Below are 14,254 nucleotides of genomic sequence, written 5' to 3'. Positions count from 1 at the left end.
CTTTTGAAGGTGATTATTGAATCTGTATCCACCATCCTATCAGGTAGTGCATTCCAATTCCTATCCACTCATTACATTAAAAAAAAAAGGTTTTCCTTGTGCCACCTCTTGTTCTTTTGTCAATCACCTTAAATCTGTGCCCTCTGGTTATTGATCCTTCAGCCATTGGGAACACTTTTTATTTCCTCTATTTAAACCCTTCTTGCTTTTAAACACCTATCAAATTTCCTTGTGGCTTTCTCTACTGTAAAGAGAACAACCCCAGCTTCTCCAGTCTGTCCACAGAACTATAATCCCTCATCTCGGGAACCGTTCTAGTAAATCTCTGCGATACCCTCTCCAATACCTTCCTGTCCTTCCTACAGTCTGGTGCCCAGAATTAGACCCAACACCCAGCTGGGGCTAAACTAGTGTTTTATATAGGATTTAGCATACCTTCCTGACTTTTGTACTCTACTCCTCTGTTTATAAAGCTCAGGATCCCATATGCTTTATGAACTGCTTTGTTAACCTGTCTGAAATAGTTAAAATTAACATGAATAGAATCTACATTTCTGACTTAACTTCCTGTTAGCTACATACAAGGGGCCGATTAGTACACTGTGGACCTTTTTAGCTGCAAGTACTCAATTTATAAAATTGTACAGAGAGGAGGAGGCCATTCAGCCCAATGCGCTTCTACTGTCTCTTTGAAAGAGCTGTTCAATTAGTTCCACTTTCCTACTTTCACCATAGCCCTGCACATTTTTCCTTTTACAAGTGTACATGTCCGGTAGTTTCCTTTTAAAAGTTACTATTGAATCAGATTCCACCACCCTTTCAGGCTGTGCATTTCAGGTCATCATATCGCGCTGGGTTTATAAAAAAACTTCTAGCCTCCCCTCTGGTTCTTCTGACAATTATCTTATATCTGTGTCATCGGGTTATCAATCCTCCTGCCAGTGGATAATTTCTCCTTATTTGCTGTATCACCACTCTTCATAATTGTGAACTCCATTAATAAGTCTCCCCATAACCATCTCTGCTGTAAGGAGAACAATCCCAGTTTCTCTAGTTTTTCCATGTAACTGAAGTCCCTCAACCTGGGAAGAAAATTCAAGCTTTCAAGCTCATGCTTTCTCTCACTGTAAATATTAACTGTAAACTGAAGTAGATATCGAATCGACTCATGAGGGATGTCGAGCTGAACTATGTAAAAATGTAAATAGTTTTTATTTTTAAAAACACAGAAGCTTGAATTTCAGAATCATTCGAACTCGTAGCATCTGAAGGTCATTTTGTGCTGCACCCTAAACACATTATATGGCTAGATGATGTAGATTCAGTGGCAGGTCTGTCCAGGCTCTTTACGCTGCTGTGTTCTAAACTTTTTATATATTAAAAAAAAGCATTTTTATTTAAAACAGATCAATGACAACTATCATTACAATGAAACATTAACTGAAATCTTGTAGTCAAATGTTAGAAAACTTTTAATTTTAATGAAAACTCAAGCTACTTTATGAAACATAGTCTAAACAAATTTATTTTTAATCAAATAATACATAGATAAATAAAATTCCCATTAAACACCACATTAAACCATTTATCAAATTAGACCACCCCAAATCATTGAACTGGGACATCACCTTTAAAGTAGGTGATAAAAAAACTAACGACCGAGCGCAACAACACAGCAAAGAGCTATAACAAGTCATCCACATCTCTCAGTGAAGTCTTCGGAGCTGTGTCTGGAAGAGCTGCCTGTAGTGTCCAGGGTGGGCCTTTTTGTACACTTCCAGATATTGTTCCTGATTCACACCAAGCAAATAATCTCGTTGATTGGTGGCTTGTAACATTCCCTGAGCTGAAGGGGAAAGCTTCAACTGTGGCCACCATATTGTACTATTTTTATGGCAGGCATTTTTTAATATCTAAACTGGCAAAAATAAAGCAAAGGAATGCCAGTGAAGGCCAATTCCAAGGCATAGGGTAAAGTCCACAGCCATGGGATTGCAGTGGAGTAGGAACTTTGATAAAATTCACAAGGAATTTGGTGACTGGGCTGTTTATACAAAGCACAGGGCGCGTGTCCGCCATTCAGTTTGTCGAAAGCTTTGTGTGGGTTCACTTGAACAGAGTTTCACTGTAGTCTGTCTGCTTCTCCCCAGGCATTATTTAAGTTGTTTAAATTAAAAACAAATACAGCCAGCATAGATTGTTATTTGCTAGTAAGCTGAATAATGCATTTTTAGGTTGCTGTCACTTATGACAGTTGTGCTCAGAGGCTGCTACACTATATGCATCTTTCTAAAGTTCCTGTAGAATGCTGTTTCCTTGGGATCGATGAATGGTGCATGCAGAAAATATTCCAGACAAGATGGAGTTTTTCAAATCACTTGGATTTTTTTGTTGCAAAAATAAACTTCCTGAAGCTGCAGGGATAAATTTGCACAATTGCCTGCAGACCTCTGATATCACACCCAACTTGCCACCTTCAATTGTGAGCCTAGGTGGTGAGGTTCAGCAACTGTACAGAGGATCACCGCTCAGCCCTTGTCCACATAGATGCACTTGTCAGCTGGATACCATTCAGGAGCAGAAACTGACTTGAGCTTTTCAGAGAATATTTTTTCACCTCGGTGTACGAAACCAATTGACTCCTGTCACAACTGCTACTCCCACAGAGATCAGGTGTCTTGTCACTTAATAGGAAGCCAACTGGAGTCCATCTGGTCGCTATGGCTAAGTCCTGAAAGACAGCGCATTTATCCAGTAAACTGTATTCATTTCTGATGAGCAAAGTATTGATTGTGCATTTGGGAAGCTATGGGGTTCGCATTCAGCATCTGCCTCCACTCCTTGGCAACCTTATTTATTTTGGCTGTAATTCCTAATTAATGTTGTTCAACACTTTTGATAATTTGTATGTACTTCTCATATCGAAGCATGGTTTAAGAGCTTTGCAAGGTGGAAATGGGCAGGGTTTGGGTGGATCAAAGACATAGTTGTAGAGGATTTTTTTTAAGAGGACCTTTTTCTGTTCTTGGGATGTGAGCTTCGCTGGCAAGGCAGGCATTTATTACCCATCCCTAATTGCCCTGGAGAAGGGGTGGTGAGCCACTGCCTTGAACCGCTGCAGTCCATGTGATGTAGGTCCACCCACAGAGCAGTTAGGGCAGAAGTTCCAGGATTTTGATGCAACGACAGTGAAGGATATGAAGGCGATACAGTTCCAAGTCAGGATGCTGTCTGACTTGGAGGTGCTAGTGTTCTCATGCATCATCTGCCCTTGTCCTTCTAGTTGGCATAGGTCGTGGGTTTGGAGCTTTGGTACATTGTTGTAGTGCATCTTGTAGATGGTACACAATGCTGCAACTGCACTGGTGGTGGAAGGACTCATTGTTTAAGGTGGCGGATGGGGTGCCAATCAAAGGGGCTGCTTTGTTTTGGATGGTGTCGAGTTTCTTGTGTGGCTGGAGCTGCACTTGTTCAGGCAAGTATTCCATCACATTCCTGACTTGTGCCTTGTAGATGGTGTACAGGCTTTGGGAGTCAGGAAGTGAGTTACTCACTGCAGAATTCCCAGCCTGTGACCTGCTTTTGTAGCCACAGTGGCTGTTCCAGTTAAGTTTCTGGTCAATGGTAACCCCCCCAGGATGTTGGTGGGGGATTCAGCAATGGTAATGGCATTGAATGTCATTGTGAGATGGTTAGCTTCTCTTGTGAGAGTTGGTCATTGCTGGGCAGTTGTGTGGTACAAATATTCCTTGCCACTTATCAGCCCAAGCCCTAACGTTGTCCAGGTTTTGCTGCATGCAGGCATGGACTGCTTCAGTATCTTGGGAGTTGTGAATGATGCTGAAAACTGTGCAATCATTGGCAAACATCCCCATTTCTGACCTTATATTGGAATGAAGATCATTGATAATGCAGCTGAAGGAAAGGAGAATGATTTTGAAGTTGTTTTGGGAAAGTTTTCGAAAGAGCAGAAGTGTGGTGGCTGCAGGATAGGTCTCTGCTGGAATGGAGGGATCAAAGTTGAGCACTAAACTAGAGTCAGGGCAGTGAAAGGTGTGAGCTGGGACATATAGCTGGAGAATATAGTGTGAAGGATTTGAAAACAAGGCCAGCATATCTTGAAGTCGGTGTGCCAGGAAATGGAGCACTAATGGAATCAGCAAGGGCAGGTGTGTCTGTTAGAGAGGGTAAAGGCTGCAGAGTTTTATAAATTAACTAAAGGATGAGAGAGGATACATCAAAAAAGCATTCATGAAGTTGATCTTTTAGGTGGTGCATTGGTTCCAAAATGTAAGGAAAGATGTAGGAGCCTGAGGTAGTGGTTTGAAGGTGGAAACATTTGTGTTTTGTTTATGAAAATAATTGATAAGACAGCTCAGGCTTAAGCAAGGTGCTGAGGCTGTGCACCACCTGAATCAGTGCAAGCAGGCGGCTGGGGTGATTTTTGCACTAGAGCCAGAGAAATGAGTTCGAGCATGATCCAGAGAGCATGGCTCTGATTTTGTTAACATGATGACAATTTCAGAGCAGGATATTATCCGCACATTTGATGACTGATTACGGATGATGACGCCAAGGTGTCGCACATTGTCGGGAAGTCAGAAGGAATCAAAGATGAAGCCTGATTATATTGCAAGTGGCCACAAATGCACAGCAGGAGAAGTCATTTGACTATTAGAGCAGCGAGGGATGGAACTAGAGCACTGTGCTGTGGAGATGGAACGCAAGGCGTAGAATGGACTGATTGACAGTGGAAGGTATTGGAGATGTGGAGAAGATTAATAAGGAATGGAATAGGAAGAGAACAATGTTTTCCTCTCAGCTTATGGATCTATTATTGTTACTGTTTGCAAACAGTTGTGTGTGGCAACCTCCTGTAACTACTGGCACATCTCCAATGACCAACTTCACATATCTATACATTTCTAAGAACTCCCTGTCCTAACTTCCAAGACAGTGTTTGTTATATAGAAAAACTATGCTATCATTGTAGAAAATGGAATTAGTATATAACCATAATCCTTTGTTTAAGAAGGGTAGCAAGGATAATCCAGGAAATTATAGGCTGGTGAGCCTTAGGTCAGTGGTAGGGAACTTATTCGAGAGGATTCTTCGGGACAGGATTTACTCCCATTTGGAAACAAATTTACTTATTAGTGAGAGGCAGCATGGTTTTGTGAAGGGGAGGTCGTGTCTCACTAATTTGATTGAGTTTTTTGAGGAAGTGACGAAGATGGATGATGAAGGAAGGGCAGTAGATGTTGTCAAAGGCTTTACTGAAGTCCATATAGACAAGGTCCCTCATGGCAGACTGGTACAAAAGCTGAAGTCACACAGGATCAGAGGTGAGCTGGCAAGATGGATACAGAACTGGCTCGGTCATAGAAGACAGAGAGTAGCAGTGGAAGGGTGCTTTTCTGAATGGAGAGCTGTGACTAGTGGTGTTCCGCAGGGATCAGTGCTGGGACCGTTGCTGTTTGTAGTATATATAAATGATTTGGAGGAAAACATAGCTGGTCTGATTAGTAAGTTTGCGGACGACACAAAGGTTGGTGGAGTTGCGGATAGTGATGAGGATTGTCGGAGGGTACAGCAGGATATAGATCGATTGGAGACTTGGGCAGAGAAATGGCAGATGGAGTTTAATCCGGACAAATGTGAGGTAATGCATTTTGGAAGGTCTAATGCAGGTGGGAAGTATACAGTAAATGGCAGAACCCTTAGGAGTATTGACAGGCAGAGAGATCTGGGCGTACAGGTCCACAGGCCACTGAAAGTGGCAACACGTGGATAAGGTAGTCAAGAAGGCATACGGCATGCTTGCCTTCATCGGTCAGGACATAGAGTATAAAAATTGGCAAGTCATGCTGCAACTGTACAGAACCTTAGTTAGGCCACACTTGGAATATTGCGTGCAATTCTGGTCGCCACACTACCAGAAGGATGTGGAGGCTTTGGAGAGGGTACAGAAGAGGTTTACCAGGATGTTTTTTTTTGAGATACAGCACTGAAACAGGCCCTTCGGCCCACCGAGTCTGTGCCGACCCATTTATACTAATCCTACACTAATCCCATATTCCTACCACATCCCCACCTGTCCCTATATTTCCCTACCACCTCCCTATACTAGGGGCAATTTATAATGGCCAATTTACCTACCAACCTGCAAGTCTTTTGGCTTGTGGGAGGAAACTGGAGCACCCGGAGAAAACCCACGCAGACACAGGGAGAACTTGCAAACTCCACACAGGCAGTACCCAGAATTGAACCCGGGTCGCTGGAGCTGTGAGGCTGCGGTGCTAACCACGATGTTGCCTGATCTGGAGGGCATTAGCTATGAGGAAAAGTTGGATTAACTCGGATTGTTTTCACTAGAACGACGGAGGTGGAGGGGCGACATGATGGAGGTTTACAAAGTTATAAGCGGCATGGACAGAGTGGATAGTCAGAAGCTTTATCGCAGGGTGGCAGAGTCAGTTACTAGGGGACATAGGTTTAAGGTGCGAGGGGCAAAGTTTAGAGGGGATGTGCGAGGCAAGTTCTTTACACAGAGGGTGGTGAGTGCCTGGAACTTGCTGCCGGGGGAGGTGGTGGAAGCAGGTACCATAGTGACGTTTAAGAGGCATCTTGACAAATACATGAATAGGATGAGAATAGAGGGATATACGGTCCCCGGAAGTGCAGAAGGTTTTAGTTTAGACAGGCATCAAGATCGGCGCAGGCTTGGAGGGTCAAATGGCCTGTTCCTGTGCTGTGCTGTTCTTTGTTCATAGAAACAATGTGCTAATACGTTAAATAATCTGAATTTTGACCATGCAGGCCAGGCCCATGATATATTGGGAACTCTCAAACGTAACCCTTTTTTTATTTGAAATTTTTATTTAGGCATTGGTGAGTGTGTGACCAAATCATTTGAGTCTTGGATCAGTGGCTCAGTTGGGAGTTCAGTATCTGGTTGGAGTGATAGGAAAACCAGAAGTAGTTGTTGAAGGACCTGCACATGGTTTTGAATTCTAAATGCTTCTCAACACATCCCCTGTTCCGAAGTGGAAATAATTAAAATCTGGTTAGCTATTTTGTTGGAAAGGGTAGAAAATAGTTTTATACAGAATTTCTAAGTTGGTAATATGGGCTTTGCCAAGAATGCAGTTTTAGACTCTGCTAGTATATCTGTCCTAACTGGTTATGAAATTTAAGAACCTGTAGCTGCATTTGCCGTATGGAAGCATTTTGTTCGGATGTCCAATGTTTGGATCACTGTATAAACTGGAAATGCTAGAAATACAAGAGGTTAGCCAGGATCTGTAAAATACCGGACTATAAGAAAAAGTAGGGAAAAGGGGGTGGGGTGGAGATGGCATTAATCAGTCTGCCAGTGTTGAATTGTTTGTGGCTTGACTTTGCTTTCCTTTTTTCCTATTTGCTTTCATTTTTGTTGGTGTGGATGTTTTCCAGGTCTCTTAACTCTCTACATTTTTAGAACCTTTTTCTATTTGTGCTTCATTTCACTGATGTTTTATAACAGCTAACAGTCTTCCGTTAAGCAGTTTACAGATCTTTCAGCTCATTTATTCCATCTTTGTGATTCTGGTATCTGATGATTTTTTCCTTTCCCCTTTTTTTTTCCTAACCGTACCAAAGTACTGAACATTGTCTTTGGTTTTGGTGAAGGATACATGCCCAAAACATGGCAATCTGGCCTTTCCTCATTCTACATGCTGACTAACCTGCAGTGTATTTCCAACATCTGTGGTTTTCCTTTTGTATGAGTTATGTTGCTTTGGTATATTTGTATGCATTTGTTCGTTCAAGTTGCATTTCTACATCTTTTCTGCTTGGTATACACATTTTTCTGTTTATTTGGTAAAGTATTAGTATGACATGTCCAGTTGTGACCAAAATGGCAACTTACCAAAGTAAAATGGCAGATCTTATGTTCTTTATCATACAGTTTGATGCATCCATTGATGGAAAAAGTGATATAACCTTGTTGTACATATCTCACAGTAACATAATTGTGCTTAACTGTTGCTGACCGCGCAAGTCAAAGCCCCCAATCAAAATATATGATCCTGATTGCGGTGGGAGCAACAATTCAGTCCTGTCGCTCTACAGATCGCCTAACATATCACTTTAAACTTTTCAAATTTAAGAAATCCATAGCCGAATTGAACCATCTATTAACCCCCCCTCTCCCCGCCCCGAAATGAGGTGAACCCAAGCCAGGTGTCTTTAGATCAACAAATTAACTATTTATTAGAAAAACTAAACTCTTAAACACTAATAAGATAAAAACAACATTTAAAATAGAAAAAAATTAGTGTTCTTTCAGATTTGCACTTCCCGATGAGCAATCCTCTGATTAAAGTCCACTCGCAGTCTTCCAGGATCCGATGACGGAAGAGAAACGTCCAACTCTTTTGTCCAGCGATGACCACTGCAGATCAACCAGTCGCAATGAATCAATTTGGCTTTAGAATTTTTGAGGGATAAAAGATTCAAAGTCTAACTTCCCCTCCTTCAGTTTAAATTAACAGATCTCTATTCATTTCATGCTGGCCCAGCTGTCTGTCTGTTAGAACAGTCTGTCTCAATTAAAAGCCAGTTCAAAATTTAATCGCAACATTGTATAATTGATTCTCAGTATCTGGCTGTGTCCAAGGCAACCAAGATGCACCTGCTGAAGTTGGTTGGTTCTTCCACTCTGTATGGTTGTTATTCAACGGCAACCAGAATGCAACTTCTAGGTAACTCCTGAGGCTTGCTTGTTCTTAAAGCAGTACTGATCCTTTGCTGACTTAAAAACACTGCAGATTTCCCCCCAAAAAAGTATCACGAAAATATTTCTTACAAAGTAAAATGGTAGATCTTGTGTTCTTTATCATACAGTTTGATACATCCATTGATGGAAAAAATGGTATAACCTTGTTGTACATATCTCACAGTAACATAATTGTGCTTAGCAATACATGATCATGATTACCAATAATCTCAATCACTTTTATCTGCAGATTATTTCTAAGAAACCAGTGTGATCCATGTAGGTTCCTTGGGCTGTGGGGGTAAGCAAAGTTACGTTTGCTCAGAAATGACACTTCAAGCTTGAAACTGAATAATTCTGCAACACCTGATTCTGTCATCGATACTTGAGTCAGGCTGGTCTGCATTCTTTCAGGTCACCATTGATCATTGGATGGCCATATTCACTTAATAATTTGATCACGTTCTTGTTATAGTACACCTTTAAGTGGGTGTGGTTACATTTTTAGTGCACCTTGCTAGAGAGGAAATTATGTAAAATACCATGTGACTGATTCTCATTCTCAGTCTGTTGCTGATCAGACAGACCAGATGTATATGTACAGATCTTCTCTTGCAATAATGCCATGCTACTGCCCTCAATACAGAAACCCACTATTCAGGTGTTAACTGACCTCGATGCGTGGTCAGTGCCTTGATGTCCAAAGTCTTAGTAAGCCGAAGGAAAAGAAAACACAACCATTCTAGCCTGTGTAGAGACTGACTGAAGTCTGTCGTTGAGTTTAAGGCAACAATCTAAAGTGCATAACTGCCCAAATTCTGCACTAGCAGTTTCTGACTTTATTCAAACTCCTTGAATGAATTGATGTTATGTGACCATCAGCTTCTGATTATGCAGAGGGCATTGCTCCCTGATGGTGTCCAAGAGCAGAGTTGGAGGTCTTGAGTTGGCAGCACTTGATGGGAAAGATGATGAACTTCAGAGTCGGCTTGTTATCTGTAAGAGCAGAGCGAGAGCACTTGGTGAACCTGCAGCAAACAATTTGAAGATTTTAGTAAAGAAGCAAGAATGGTCCGCTCTGCGGTCAGCACCAAGGTTGCAGTAGCACAGTGACCTCAAAGGTGATGCATGTGCAGAGACCTGGATGATGTTGAAAGGAAAAGCCCAGATGTACAAAATCCTAGAAAAGGTTGAAAAAGTTGAGTCTTGAAGAGAATAGACCTCTGGGAGTACACTTATTGGTTAGATTTCCAATAGGATGTAGAGAATGTTGTGGGTGAGCTTAAGGACCTTTTTTTGTTTAAATTTTTGTGTTAGAAACCTAATTTTAGTGTACACTTCCTCTGGTTACCAAGATGGTGGCTGAAAGCATTTGTAGCTGTTATTGTAAGTTATGTCATTGCCAGTTGTTTACTTCCTGATAGATTCACTATCTGCTTGCTCATTGCTAACTTTCCTATCTTCAGCAATATTTCAGGCAGTCAGACATTTTCTAGTGTGTACTAAACACTGCAAGAACAAGGATTTAAATGAAATCTTAAACTAATCCAGTAAGACTTTTTCTAAGGTCCAGCATAAATTTTGTTGGAAAACTAGGATGTAAAATAAATTTAGTGGGGGAACTGATTGAAGCCAGAAATAAAAAAAAAACTCCTTTCAGTCAGCTAGCAATGACCTGGATCAGCAGATTATTGTAGCGTATGAGTGCTTTAAACACAGAATTTGGTGAAAGTTAGATGAATCTGCTAAACAGTGATGACAGGAATTTGGTGCAGAGGGGGAAGGAGGTGCTGAGTAATTTAAACCGGGGTATAACTAAATATATAAATCTGAATAATTCCTTAGATCTAAGGAGATAGAATTAAGTTGAGAATACCAACGTTAAAAGGATCTGAATTGGATTATATAAAACTCTGGAACATGTCAATAATAGAAATAAGGGGGTACTAAACTAAAAATGTAAAGTAAGTGGATAGTGTTACGACCGACTGCTCCAGTCAAAGCCCTCAATCAAAATATACAATTCTGATTGTGGTGGGAGAAATGCACTGTTAATTCAATCCCGTCCCTCCACAGATCGCCTAACATATCATTTTTAAACTTTGCAAATTAAAGAAAGACCCAGCCAAACTGTGCTATCTATTAACCCCCAAATGAGGCTAACCAAACCAGGTGTCTTTAAATCACAAGTTAATTGTTTAATTAAAATAAACTAAATTCTTAAATACTATGAAGATATAAACAACATTTAAAATAGAAAAAAATTAGTCCTTGCAAATTTACAGTCCAATGTTGCTTGAAGTCCTCACAGCCATCTGATGGGGGGGGAGAAAGGTTCTTCCACAGTAGAACAGCCCACAGTCTAATACCAGCAGTAAGTGATGCTTTCCTTCTCCAGCGAATTTCAGCAATTAACAACTTGCAAACACTTTCAAGAGAATCAATCTGACTTTAGAATTTTTGAGGGATAAAAGGCGTCTAACTTCCCTTCCTTCAGTTTAAATTACCAGAGCTCTCTGTTTTGGCTTGACTTTTTAAAAGAATTTTGAGAGATATTAATTAAACAGACAAAATTCTCTCCTTTCAATTTAAATGACAGAGCTTTTTTTCAGGTGCTAACACCAACTGTCTGTTCTTTGTTAGAACAGACTGTCTTCCACTAAAAACCAGTTCAAATTTGAATTGTAGCAAAGGTATCGCATGATGCTCAATCCAAGTGGCTGTATCCATGGTAACGAGAATGCACCCTTTGAATCGCAGTCTCTGGCTGTATCCAAGGCAACGAAAATGCATCTTCTTGGTAACTCTGGAGGCCTGCTGTTTCTTAAAGTAGTACTGATCTTTTGCAAGCCTTAAAGGTACACCGCATATTCCTGGGGGAAAAAACTACAGGACCATGACAATAGACAGCTGAGACCCATTGCCTGCAATTAGTATGCCATTTGGGAACTCCAGGATGCTTCATATATATCCTGAGTAACCACTTGTCCAGGAAGTACCTCCCAGTTGCTCAAACTCAGGCTGAGGGTTTATGAGCTTGACTGGCTGGAGTCACTGCAGGGAATACGGGAGGCTTAGAATTTCCTGGAGGTGGTCACCCCACAGCTACAGAGAGCTCAAGGGATGGTAAGTATTTGGCCCATCTGGCAGACTAGGAAGAGGCAGGCAGTGCAGGAATCCTCAGAGTGTGTCACTGTCAAACTGGTTTTCAGTGCTGGATACCAGTGAGGGTGGCAAAAGCTCGGGTGTGCACTCCAGAGCATATCCATGACATCATTGTGCTGGTGACTGCACAACGAAGGATAGAAATGCAGTGGTCATGGGGCATTTGATGATTAGGGAGATTGACAAAATTTTATGCAACCACAGACATTAGGCCCGCATGACTTTGCCTCCCTAGTGCTTGGGTAAAGGGCATCAGTGAGAGGGTGCATAACACTTGAAGGGAGCAGCCATAAGTTGTGGTCCATGTGGAAACCAGTGACAATGGAAGGAAAAGTGTTGGTGTTCTGCAGTCAGGAGCTCGGGGGGACATTAAAGAGGAGCAGGAGTTCCAAAGGTGAGTCATCTCTAGTTTCTCCCAGTGCCATGCATTGGTGTGTATAGGTGTACTAGGATAAGACTGGTTAACACGTGGCTGGAGAAATGGTGCAGGAGGGAGGGATTCAGTTTCCTGGGGCATTGACATCGTTCTGTGACAGGAGGGACTTGTTCAACGGGGTGGGTTTGCACCTCAACAGAGCTGGGACCAATACCCTTTCAGGGAGGTTAACTCATAACATGGTGGGAGGGGGAGGGTGCAGTGATTTAAAACTAATTTGGCAAGAGGGAGAGTATCAAGATGAAATATTAGAGAGGAAAAACAAGGTGCACAGAGACAAATAGCATGAGAGTAAAGAATAATTCAGAAATAGGGATTAGGCAGGGGTCAAATGCCAGGCATTCTAAGATGGGTTTAGCGTGCATGTGCATGAATGCACGTAACATGATAAATAAAGTTGGTGAGCTCCAGGCACATGTTAGCACATTGGACTATGTGGGAGTAAGCGACCTGGTTCAAAGAAGGGGAGGGTTAGGAACTTAATATTCCTGGCTACGTGGTATTCGGGAAGGAAAAAAAGGACGGGTTGGCAATATTGATCAAAGAAACTATTATATCACTGAAGTGCGATGATGTAGTTGGGGGGGGGGGTGGTGGGGGTGGTCTAAGGCAGAATCTATAGAGATAGGCTGCAGAGCTGGGCTGAGAGATGGCAAATGGAGTTTAATGCGGAGAAGTGTGAGGTGATTCATTTTGGAAGGAGTAACAGCAATGCAGAGTACTGGGCTAATGGGAAGATTCTTGGTAGTGTAGATGAGCAGAGAGATCTTGGTGTCCAGGTACATAAATCCCTGAAAGTTGCTACCCAGGTTAATAGGGCTGTTAAGAAGGCATATGGTGTGTTAGCTTTTATTAGTAGGGGGATCGAGTTTCGGAGCCACGAGGTCATGATGCAGCTGTACAAAACTCTGGTGAGGCCGCACCTTGAGTATTGCGTGAAGTTCTGGTCACCGCATTATAGGAAGGATGTGGAAGCTTTGGAAAGGGTGCAGAGGAGATTTACTAGGATGTTGCCTGGTATGGAAGGAAGGTCTTACGAGGAAAGGCTGAGGGACTTGGGGTTGTTTTCGTTAGAGAGAAGGAGGAGGAGAGGTGACTTAATAGAGACATACAAGATAATCAGAGGGTTAGATAGGGTGGATAGTGAGAGTCTTTTTCCTCGGATGATGATGGCAAACACGAGGGGACAGCTTTAAGTTGAGGGGTGAAAGATATAGGACAGATGTCAGAGGTAGTTTCTTTACGCAGAGAGTAGTAGGGGCGTGGAACGCCCTGCCTGCAACAGTAGTAGACTCACCAACTTTAAGGGCATTTAAGTGGTCATTGGATAGACATATGGATGAAAATGGAATAGTGTAGGTCAGATGGTCGGCGCAACATCGAGGGCCGAAGGGCCTGTACTGCGCTGTAATGTTCTAATTCTAATTAATTCTATTTGGTTACATTAAGAGGAGCTATTACGCTATTGTGTGTATACTATAGGCTACCAAATGATGGGTATAACAGAGCAATTTACAGAAGGATGCAAAAGCTATAGAGTAACGATAATGGGGGACTTCAATTATTCTAATATAGACTGGGATATTAACAGTGTAAAGGGCAAAGAATGGGAAGAATTCTTGAAATGTGTATGAGAATGTTCTTGTTCAGTGTGTTTCCAGCGTGACTAGGAATGGAGCAGTGCTGAATCTAATTCTGGGGAATGAAGTGGAGCAGGTTTCAGTGTGGGAGCATTTGGGGGCAGTGACCATGTCAGGTTTAGAATAGTAAGTGAAAAGGACAAGGGGCCATCAAGAATAAAAATACCTAACTGGAGGAGGGCCGATATCAGTGAGTTAAAAAGGGATCTGGCCCAGGATGATTGGAACCATAAAATGGTAGGCAAGCATTAA

At 41.9% G+C, this 14,254-nt stretch overlaps 1 protein-coding gene across 3 annotated transcripts in view; it reads left to right on the top strand.

Annotated features, from left to right (window-relative positions):
• The window catches only part of rlim (ring finger protein, LIM domain interacting), a 54,315-nt gene that overhangs the window by 5,874 nt on the left and 34,187 nt on the right, over window positions 1-14,254 (top strand). The window contains exon 2 of one of the 3 annotated variants that reach the window (XM_068047265.1): window positions 9,012-9,062. The exons of the other annotated variants lie outside the window; for them this stretch is intronic. The gene's annotated coding sequence lies outside the window, so the exon portion shown is untranslated. The remainder of the gene's footprint in view (window positions 1-9,011; window positions 9,063-14,254) is intronic. 3 annotated transcript variants of the gene reach the window in all.

The sequence above is a fragment of the Heterodontus francisci genome, chromosome 15 (assembly GCF_036365525.1).
Source record: "Heterodontus francisci isolate sHetFra1 chromosome 15, sHetFra1.hap1, whole genome shotgun sequence".
In the NCBI taxonomy this organism is placed as follows: domain Eukaryota; kingdom Metazoa; phylum Chordata; class Chondrichthyes; order Heterodontiformes; family Heterodontidae; genus Heterodontus; species Heterodontus francisci.
The sequence above is the reverse complement of the archived record's forward strand: the minus strand, read 5'-3'. Positions and strand labels throughout refer to the sequence as shown.